This window comes from Rhinichthys klamathensis, unplaced genomic scaffold, assembly GCF_029890125.1.
Source record: "Rhinichthys klamathensis goyatoka isolate OS25496 unplaced genomic scaffold, OSU_Roscu_1.1 h1tg000228l_1, whole genome shotgun sequence".
NCBI lineage: Eukaryota > Metazoa > Chordata > Actinopteri > Cypriniformes > Leuciscidae > Rhinichthys > Rhinichthys klamathensis.
Window position 1 is genome coordinate 2830897 of NW_026606752.1, and position 11477 is coordinate 2842373.

Genomic DNA, 11477 nt, shown 5'->3' on the forward strand with positions numbered 1-11477 from the left:
AAAAATGCCAATAACATACTCTTCAGTTTCAGTTATTTGTTAGTTGATTTAATCATGGAGTGGGAATTGAGCATTGGAGTAATGAAAGACATTCAGAAATACACTGGCCTCTGAATTTCACTCATGCAGGGACGCCAAGGGTCCTTTCCAGCCTCTAAACCAGTCAGAGAGTGTGCTGTCTCGGTGGGCTCCTTCATCAAAATATCAGGCAAATCAAGGAAATGCTTATGTGTTTTTATTTATTTCATTTTTGTCTAACTTCAATTGATAAGTTCTGTGTTTTCTTCTTTTGATACCCAAAAAACTGTCACAAACTCTCGTTGCGACGAGGATCAAAGCATGATGTGTGGAGCTGCTGCCAGCTCCAGACAGGCCTGCCAGAACATCTTACACCAGCAAATCTGGATCCACAGCGTTAGCTATTGCACTGCGTGGAGCTATTGATGTAGACGCCAAACAATGATAACATTTGTCTCATTTGTTAACGTCCACAATGAGATTGATATCAGGAGTGACACCTCATAATCACAGCTGTGCTTTTGTAGTGTCTTCTTCTTCTTAAAAAACAACAACACAATGCATTTATAAATGTGAGCAGGATTTACTCATCTCACTTGCACAAAATCATACAGTATTCCTCAAAACTATTAAAACAGCGATAATGCAAACTCAGAATATTATACAAACCTGCAGTAATGAAATCTTAACACACATGTACTTTATGTATTTAATCTCACTTTATTAACCGATATCTTTGCTGCTGACCTTTTATGAGCCAATTCAACTATACTAATAAGCAAAAATTACAGTATTAAATATCACATTTGAGTTTCATTTTTTTGTTACTGTTGAACTTTCTTCTCCTTCATATTCTTCTGCGTTTCGGCAGAACAGCTGAAAGGTTTGTTTGAGCGGCGCCTTCTACTGTACAGACGTGAATTTGCATTTCCTTCAGCCCGAGGATTATTTATATCACTGGTGTGAAAGCGCCTTTACATTAGTCAAACTTTTTTGTTATTAAAAAACAAACAAGCAACCACAGCTCAGGTGAGAAAAAGTAACACAAAAGTAATGTAACGCATTACTTTCCATACAAAGTAACTAAGTAACCAGCCTGTTCTCACGTAAATGCGTCTCTATAGCAGGCATTGTGTATTATCGTGCAATTTATACGAGAAAATGAGTTTTTACGTGCATATGATACGCAGTTCTCTTACGAGAGTATCTCTCGTACTGCGTAATAGCTTTACGCTAGGGGAAAAACTCTTTTCCACGAGATATTGAAGCCAAAAATTATCCTTAATTTTTTATTAATGTAAAACGCTTTGCAGCAGCAAGCAGACATAGGCGAAACAGCTCGCGCGCCTATTGGTTGCTCTTGCGGCAAATGCAGCAGCCTATCGAGAGAGACTCTGCGTGACGTAATGACCAATGGGGGCAATTCGCGCCCATATCGTCACGTCCCGCCAGAAAGGGCATGGTCTCACCCTATAAATATGCTCGTTAGGCTGGTACAAGCTGATTTTTATCTCTTCAGCGACGCACACGCATCGCTGGATCCGGAGTGAGAAGCCGCGCCGTCGAAGCAAGCCTTTCAGCGGGACGAGCTCTGGAGTCGCTGGCCTCGCCGCCTTCAACTGCCGTACCTGCTGCGCTTTCCGGCGTTCTATATCCTTTTATACTCTGTGTATCTTTACTCTGCTGAGAGTGTTTGCTCGCTTACTTGACGCGACTCACACTTCTCTTCACAAAAGACCTGCGTCTTTTTAAAGATGCCATCCTGTGGCTCGTGCCGCGCCCCGCTCAGCGATGGAGACCGGCACGTCATCTGTGTTTCCTGCCTGGGTGAGGATCACGCGGCTCTCGCGCTCGCTGACGGCGGATGCCCTCATTGCGAGTTTTTGCCTATGGTGACTCTGAGGACTCGCCTGGCATCATTCTCCGAGCCTTCACCACAGCCCGCCGTGGTGCCGCGCCGCAAGAAGCGCCGCGCCCAGCGCGCTCCCGAGCTTTCTCCAGCCCGCCAAAGCTCGCCGGTTCGCCCGCCAGCTTCGCCGGCTTCGCTCGAGTCGCTCACTGACGGACAACGGCCGCCGCCTGCCGCCGCGTCCGTCCACGAGTTCGACGAACCCACCGAGGCGTGTTCTCTTCTGGCATCCGATAGCGAGGATTGGGCGAGCTCCGTGGACCTCCCCTCCGCTAGCGTTTCCATTGAGACTGAGCTGATGCGTCTGCTCTCTCAGGCCGTGGAAAGCATCGGCCTCGATTGGGAGGCGCCCGCGCAACCGCCGCGCAACAGGCGAGCTCTGTGGACCTCCGCCTTCTGTCCGCGTGTCGTCAAGGAAACGGGCCAGCATCAAGACCGCGAGCCCTAAAACCGCGGCTAGCTTTCTTTACGTTATAAGAAATCTACCCCGCCCCCCATGGGCGTGCGTCACCGGCAAATGAGAAAAGAGTGTGTTTTAGTCCCCGCCGAGGCCGGACTAATCTCCATTTCTCAAACATTTCTCAGCTCCTAGTTTGAGCGGCTGAAAATGTCATTATTGCAGCAATGAGCCTGTTGTATAACACGCACACCTGCATACAAACGCAGACACACACAAAACTGTGATGACGCTCTCTTATCTGCTTGCGCTAGTGTAGTTCTCCCTGTGGCCCAGTGGCGGAACCCAAAGCTTTCACGCGAGAGACCCGTGTTCGATCCCGGCTCTTGCAGCAGATAAAAATTTAGTCTCGCCGCGGCCAGACTTCCACCGAAACTTTTCGCTCGTTCAGTTCCAGAAAATGCGACTGTTCCAGTGTATTTTGCAGTAAACAAGCTGGTACCACGGCCCGCTTGCCTGCACATAAAGGCCGTTTCCACGGCGACCCAGAAAAATCATGTAATCATTGTATTTCTGGTTTTCCGGCCACAGCCGATGGTGTTATAAGTGTAATAAAATGCTCACAGCCCAGTGTTCATTTCTACACACAAACACAGCCCGCCACGGTACAGGGCTCGCACAAATGAAATCGACGCATGTCAATTGTGCATTAAATGTAGTGAATGTGCCCACAACCCAGTGCCCGCAAACACTACCACGGTTTCTGTAAAACGAAACCAACACAAGTCTTCCTAGCCTCCTAGGAAATCGACGGTGTTTCAGTCTCGCCGTGGCCAGACTTCCACTGAAATTTTCGCTCGTTCAGTTCCAGAAAATGTGACTGTTCCAGTGTATTTTGCAGTAAGCAAGCCAGTACCATGCCCGCTTGCCTGCACACAAATGCTGTTCCCACGGCGACCCAGATAAATCACATAAATGGTGTATTTTCTGGTATTCCGGCCACAGCCGATGGTGTTATGAGTGTATTGAAAATGCCTACAACCCAGGGCTCATTTCTACACACAAACACAGCCCGCAAAAATGCAGGGCTCGCACAAACAAAATCGCCTCATGTCGATTGTGCACTAAATGTAGTGAATGTGCCCACGTCTCAGTGCCCACAAACACTACACACCACATGTCCCACGGGTTCTGTGAAAACGAAACCAACACGCATTCAGTCAGCTCAGGCCGACGGTGTTTTTCAGTGCAGTAAATGTGCCCGCTGTCCTGCGCCCACATTCACTCACAGACATGTTAAGCCCCACGGGGCTCGCCCCGCTCTCTCTCCCTCAGCAAACTGCTATAAGGGTTTTGAGCGCGGCCAGGCTGCCCGCCGCGATCGGCGCGCCCCCCGCCTCACACACTGTAAACACAGTGTCTGCGTTACAGCACGCCGGAGCTCTCTTGCCGTCACTATGTCTCGGCCAGAGCCCAGATCTCATTCTACCCCTAGCTATTCACGCGAAAGTGTGGGCACAGCTTCCTGGGGTATCAGAATGGGTGCTGAACACTATAAAAAGAGGCTATTCGCTACAGTTCGCTCGACGTCCCCGCCGTTATACGGCGCGCGTCGAGACGACGGTGGAAAACGAAGTATCTCATCTACTTCGAGCCGAGATAGCGAAACTACTGAGCAAAGGTGCTATAGAACCTTTATCTCAAGCTCAGAGCAAAGGGGGCCTACACAGCAGATATTTTCTGGTACCGAAAAAAGATGGAGGTCTCAGACCCCATTTTAGATCTGCGACAGCTGAACAGAGCGCTTGTGAAGTGCCAGTTCAGAATGCTTACGACCAGGAAAATCCTCGCGCAAGTGCGCCACGGGGACTGGTTTATGTCAATAGCTCTTTAAGACGCCTATTTCTAAATACAAATAGCGTCCCATCACAGGCGATTCTTGAGATTCGCTTTCGAGGGCCAGGCATATCAATACACAGTCCTGCCGTTCGGCCTGTCCCTAGCACCTCGTACATTCACGAAGTGCATGGACGCGGCGCTCGCACCCCTGAGACTTCAGGGCATGCGAGTCCTGAACTACTTGGACGATTGGCTGATTCTAGCTCGATCACGATCGTAGCTCATAGAACACAGGGCCGCATTACTCGAGCACCTCGAGGAGCTGGGCCTCACAGTCAATTGGGCGAAGAGCTCACTGTCTCCCAGTCAGAAAATTTCCTTTCTGGGAACAGTGTTAGACTCGCCATCCATGACGGCACGCCTGTCACCAGAGCGCGGACTAAATATTCAGCGCGTCGCGAAATCCTTCCGCCACGGCTCGATAGTTCCGCTCAAAAGGTTTCAGAAAATGCTGGGGCTGATGGCCTCAGCGGCCTCTGTACTCCAGTGGGGCTTGCTTCGCATGCGCCCACTGCAGATGTGGCTGAAAGCGCGGGTTCCACCCAGGGCATGGACAGCGGGTCTGTTTCGCCTCAGGGTCAACCTACAGTGTGTTTCAGCTCTGGAACCTTGGAAAATAACCGACTGGTATCAGTCAGGTGTGAGTCTGGGGACCGCTTCGAGTGTGAAGGTGGTGTCTACGGACGCCTCCACCTCGGGATGGGGAGCGCTGCTCGAGGGCAGACCGCTAGCTGGCCTGTGGTCAGAACGGGAAAAGCTCCTTCACATAAACTGCTTGGAGATGATAGCAGTCGACAAAGCGCTATGGCGTTTTTGTCCCCAGGTAACAGGCCACCACGTCTTGGTCCGGTCGGACAACATGTCAGTGGTGGCATACATAAATCGCCAGGGCGGCGTCAGGTCACGAAACCTTCACAGGCTGACGGAACGCCTCCTGGTCTGGGCTCAGCACAGCCTGCTCTCACTGAGAGCAGCGCACGTGCCTGGTCACCTGAATGTGGGACCAGACAGACTGTCCAGGAACAATGTTCCAGCAGGGGAAAGGTCGCTGCACCCGCAGACGGTCCAGCTGCTGTGGAAAACGTTCGGCAGAGCACAGGTGGACCTATTCGCGTCCCACGAAAACGCTCATTGCCCGGAGTTTTTCTCGAAAAGCAAGGACGCGCTGGCTCATGTTTGGCCCCGCTGCCCCCTATATGCTTTTCCTCCTGTCTCGCTCCTGTCTCGCTCCTGCCTCAGGTGTTGGAACGAATCAGGGAGAACGGATGCCCAGTGCTGCTCGTAGCTCCGCTCTGGACAAACCAGACGTGGTTCCCTGCCCTGATGCAGCTGACCAGCACTGCCCCATGGCCTGTACCATTGAGGAGAGACCTCCTCTCTCAGGCGGAGGGCTCGATTTGGCACCCTCGCCCGGAGTTGTGGTCCCTGCACGCATGGGCCATCAACGGGTACCCGCTAGCCTCCCAGAAGGAGTGTTAAACACGATCGCGCAGGCTAGAGCTCCGTCTACCAGGCGGCTCTACTCCTCGAAATGGTCTGTTTTCTCTGCATGGTGTCAAGCCCAGAGCTTTTCACTTGTGGAATGCGGGGTTTCGGAAGTGCTTTCCTTCCTTCAAGAGCTACTGGATAAGGGCAGGACCCCATCCACGCTCAAAGTATATGTGGCAGCCATAGCAACGTTTGCAAAACCGGTGTCTGGCCAGTCGCTGGGGGAAAACGACTTAGTCGTGCGTTTCCTTAGGGGAGCTCGGAGGCTGAACCCTCCCAGGCCCCCTTCAGTCCCGACGTGGGACCTTTCCACGGTCCTGGAGGCCATGAAAGGCGCCCCGTTCGAGCCAATCCAGCTGGTGGACATGAAACCCCTGTCGTTCAAAACAGTGTTTCTCATGGCTCTCGCTTCAGTGAAGTGCATAGGGGACTTGCAGGCGCTTTCAGTAAGCGCGTCGTGTATGGAGTTTGGGCCTAATGACTCGAAGGTCATTCTCAAACCTAAGCACGGGTATGTCCCGAAATCCCTCAATACACCGTTTAGGGCCCAGGTAATTTCCCTGTCCGCCCTTCCGGTTCTCAGTGAGGAGGAGGACGCGAGTCTCCTTTGCCCCGTCAGGGCATTGAGAGCTTATGTGTCACGCTCGTCTGTTTTCAGACAGACGGAGCAGCTTTTCGTTTTGTTTGGCGGGCGTTCCAAGGGACTCGCCGCCTCAAAACAGAGCCTATCCAGATGGATAGTGGATGCCATTGCGCTCGCTTACTCTGCAAAGGGCCTACAGTGCCCCTTGGGTGTCAGAGCGCACTCCACGAGAGGCGTGGCCTCTTCGTGGGCTTGGTCGAGCGGGGTTTCCCTGCAAGATATCTGTACGGCCGCGGGCTGGGCCTCGCTGTCTACATTTATAAAATACTATAACCTGGAGGTACCCGCCTTACAAGCTAAGCTTTTGGCGGTCTAAAATTCAGTGCTATCTGCCCCGCTGTGCGGCCCAGATGCTGAGTTTACTGCAGCCCCATGAGTGTTGACACACGTATGGCCACCCAGATCAGGCTGAAAGCTTTCACCCTGGCTGCGCGTTTTATTGTCATATGATAGCCCCGCTGGGTGCTATTTTATAGGGAATGACGCTTCCAGCCTCTCTTCCTCCACTCTATGTGAGTTTATGGTGATTATGCACTACATGAGCCCTGGGCTTCGGCCCTTGGGACTTTGGTGTTGGATCCCTGTACGCACGGCATGTTGCATTGTGTTCCCCTAGCGTAAAGCTATTACGCAGTACGAGAGATACTCTCGTAAGAGAACGTACTCGGTTCTCTCTAGAGAGGGAACGAGTACTGCGTATCTTGCCGTGCTTGGAATACGCTCTGGTTCGCTTCAGCGATAAAAACCAGCTTGTACCAGCCTAACGAGCATATTTATAGGGTGAGACCACGCCCTTTCTGGCGGGACGTGACGATATGGGCGCGAATTGCTCCCATTGGTCATTACGTCACGCAGAGTCTCTCTCGATAGGCTGCTGCATTTGCCGCAAGAGCAGCCAATAGGCGCGCGAGCTGTTTCGCCTATGTCTGCTTGCTGCTGGAAAGCGTTTTACATTAATAAAAAATTAAGGATAATTTTTGGCTTCAATATCTCGTGGAAAAGAGTTTTTCCCCTAGCGTAAAGCTATTACGCAGTACTCGTTCCCTCTCTAGAGAGAATGCACGTTTTCGCGTGCATTTGATACGCAGTTCATTTGCGTGTAATACACACGTACCCCACACCACTAATTCTACCCAAACGTATAATACACACGCACCCCACACCACTACTACTAAACCTACCCTAACCAACTCATGCGTATCCTATGCACGTAAAAACTAATTTTCGCATATAAATTACACGATAAACATACTGCGTGCTATAGAGACGCATTTAGTGTGATCGGGTTTCAGTGTGATCGGGTTGCAGCAACGCAAGTAGTTACTTTTTAGGGAGTATCACAAAACGCAGTATCTTTCCCTAACACTGCGTATTTTAAATATTATACATTTAAATTACAATATTTGTTTGTATATTACCATTTTACTTTTTCTGCATTAGATGTTGCATTTCATAACTATTTATTGTTTAAAATTAATTCAGAAGCTTCTGTACTAAAGATTTTAAGATTTATACAACAATGGGATTTAAAAAATAAAAATACCAGACAAATTCACTGGAGTAAAAATGTGACAAGTAGCCCTAGTCTCAGTAAAAATTAAATAAATACATAAATAAATAAATACAATGTGATTATTTTTTTAAGTATTTTTATTATATCAAAAATAGCATTTTTAATGTAATTTAATGCATTTTAATAACATGAAAAATATTATCTAAATATTATTTTAATCATATAAAGCAGACTGAGGAAAGCTTAGGACAATACACTAAAAAAATTCTTTACATTAACTTAGCATTAGCAATTTTTTAACTTTTTAAAATAAGTTATACGTGATTCAACTTGATTTTTTAAAGTCAGTTTAATGTAATTTAAGTTGAACTGACTTGGAACTATTTGAGTTTTTAAAATTGACAGTTTTTAAGCTGAAATAGGTGGAAATTGTTTACAGTGTAGATCTACGTGTTTACAATACTAAGCATATTATTGTTTTTTTCCTCCAACTTGATTAATGTTTACAGTCAAATGCATTTATCAGATATTTTTCTTTCTTGTCTTTTCACAGCAGTGTCTGAAAAAAACTGAGAATTGAGTCACAGTCATTATTTTTTCTTTAACACAAGATTAGACGCATCCCGCAGTCTTCATACACGCATCTGTTTTGATTTGCTATGGAAGTGTGAGCTGGTAATCCAAAGTGCTTTTGCATTAAAAAAGATGAGAGAATCACGTCTCATAAAATATCCAAAACCTTTTAACTTATTCCAGACGGCATCTTCAAATAATTGACTAACTGCAAGATGGCAAATAAACAACAAAGCGGCGATTAAGACTAATAAACTCACTGCAAGTCGGATATGTAATCTGATTAATGTTGTGATGATTTGCATTTAAGCAAATTTGCGGTGTAGCCCTGGTCAACATTACCTTATTGCATTGATATAATAAATAGAATAGGACAAGGCAGTGACTTTATTTAATACCTTAACTGCCATTCCAAACATGGCAGAGTTGCTTAAGATTTGCTGCAAAGATTTTTGATTGATACATTTGCATTTTGTCTGGGTCTGTAAACGTCTACAGATGCCAAAAACACCCTCAAGGGGATGAGCGAGGAGAGAGAGAGAGAGAGAGAGAGAGAGAGAGAGAGAGAGAGAGAGAGAGAGAGAGAGAGAGAGAGAGAGAGAGAGAGAGATGTATTGGCCTGGTTGGTATGTGGTTGCTAACCACAGCTGTTGACTTTGAGATCATAAAAATCCTTTGAAAAGTTTAAAAATGTATTTCTGTGATTTGTAGCCCAGATGCGCTGTGTTTATCAGTATCGCTACACAGCCACTGGCGTACAATTTTATTCGGGTAATAATTTGTAGCAATAAAGAAGATGTTCGAGAGATTCTTGTCCTAAATGTGCATTAAAACTGCCTTTACCCCTATAAAGAAATGTTACTTTTTGATTGATATGTTTAAAGTTTATGTACACAGATGAAGACAGTCGTAGCTGTGGAAAATTAGGAATTTCTAATGGCATCCGTAACCAAAAATGTTTGCAGCAATCCATGCAAAATAAGTTAAAAGTTCATATCTGCCTTTAAAAAAATAAAAAAATAAAAACTCTTTGTATCAAGTAAACTGTTCAAGTGCCTTTCAGGGGATTTTGTTGCGTTTGCAAATAATATGACTTTGGAGAAATGGAAAAAGTTTGAAAAGGACACCTAATAGTGTTTTTCTCTTGCCCTGGGCTGACCTTTAACCTTTAAGAACATTCTTGTCTTCCTTTACAGACACTTTTAAAAGCACAATAACAAAAAGAGCTTGTTTGTTGAAATTTAATATAAATGTAAATAGGCATGAAAGTGTCATATGTCCATGTACAAATTTAGTCCAAATTCTTCTTATTAAAAATTGTAATTTAAAATTTAATTATAAATATCTTTACTTTACTAGTGGCCTTGCTGAAAAAGACCCAGCAGGTGAATAGGATTTTTTTTTTAAATATATTAAAATATATATCACCATATTGTTAAATATAATTAAATATGCACTAAATACTATGCATACATTTCCAGAATAAAAATCTGAACATTGGATAAAGCCAGGTTCACAATTCTATTGTTGATATTTTAGAGTTAAAGGTTTTTACAGAGGGGATTTTAGATCAGCTATCTGTTTTTATCACCCCATAAATAAATAAAAATACTATCATCAGCCAGAAAAAACATTTTCGCCATATATTTAGGAATGAAATGTTGTAAAAGTCAGGAGAATGTTATACACACCCTTCTGTAAAAAAGAAGAAGAAGAAGAAGAAAAAAGAAATCCATTTAGTATATTTTCATTAGTCTAAAAGAAAAAAACTTTTAAAAAATGTACCATTGCCTGAAAAAAATATGGATTTGCCTGTAGTGTCTTGCCTTCATTTAAAAAACAAACAAACAAACAAATCTTTCTCCAAATTAGGCAATTTATGCAAGATTGTGCGGACATGATTTGCTGAAAGAGAAAGAAATTATGAAAATAAGCAAAAACAGGAGGGAACCAACAAAATATTAATAACTGATTATGTTGTAGTCAATGTTTGCTTTTTCCTGTGAGCTTTTTGTTTTTCTATGCCTTTTTTTGCATAGTAAAATAAAACCTGTAGCAGTAGTTTGCCTTATTTACCAAATAATTTTGTCAGATAAATACTTTTATCAAGTGTTTTGTTCTTCCCTCATATTCAATCAAATATTTTCCTCATATTTTGATGGTTTAATCAAACCTGTAGGGCCATTAAAAACATATATCCCCTCCGTGTCAGGTTATTTGGTGTGTTCTCTAGTCAACACACGAGGAAGTACTAATTCTACCAAGTTTTTAATGATTAAACCAAAATGCAGGAGAATACACAAGAAATACAAAAGAGCATGAACACACTCAAAGTAAAGATGACACCGAACAACGAACAGAAGGAACTAAGGGCTTAAATAAACAGGGTAGATAACATGAACATGAAACAGGTGCGTAACTCAAATCAGTAACCACGGTAACTTACAATGACAGGGAACACAGGCAAACAGGAACAGAACAAAACCAAACTGAGGGCACGTTTACACGACAACGATGTTCTAAACACGGAAACGTTTTTCCCTTGTGTTTTTCGTGTACAGACAACAACTTATCAAAACGGTCACCGTTCGTTCACACTAAAAATGTTATATTATGCTGCCAGGCCAGTAGGTGGCGATGTCACTTTGTAAAGAAACACTACACGTCTATAATACGCATGCGCGTGACGTCATCATTTTCACAAATTCTCGTTTTTGTAGTTTACATGGAGACGGTAACGATACAAAAAGTTTGAAAAAACCTTGCGTTTTCAGGCCCCCAAACGCCGCCGTCATGTAAACGCATAAAAAGTTTTCCGTATTTAGTTACATTTAGAACATAAACCAATCACTTTTGGCAACTACTGTTTACACATATTGTATATATTCAGCTAAATGAAAACTTTACATCTATATGCAAACACGTCTAACACTATTTTTGTAGTATTTGTTGCCTTAGGACACCAAGTGAGACTGCCACTAAAAATAGGTGCATGAAACAACCAAGCATTTTATCTAAAGCGTTTGCTTTGTTCCCA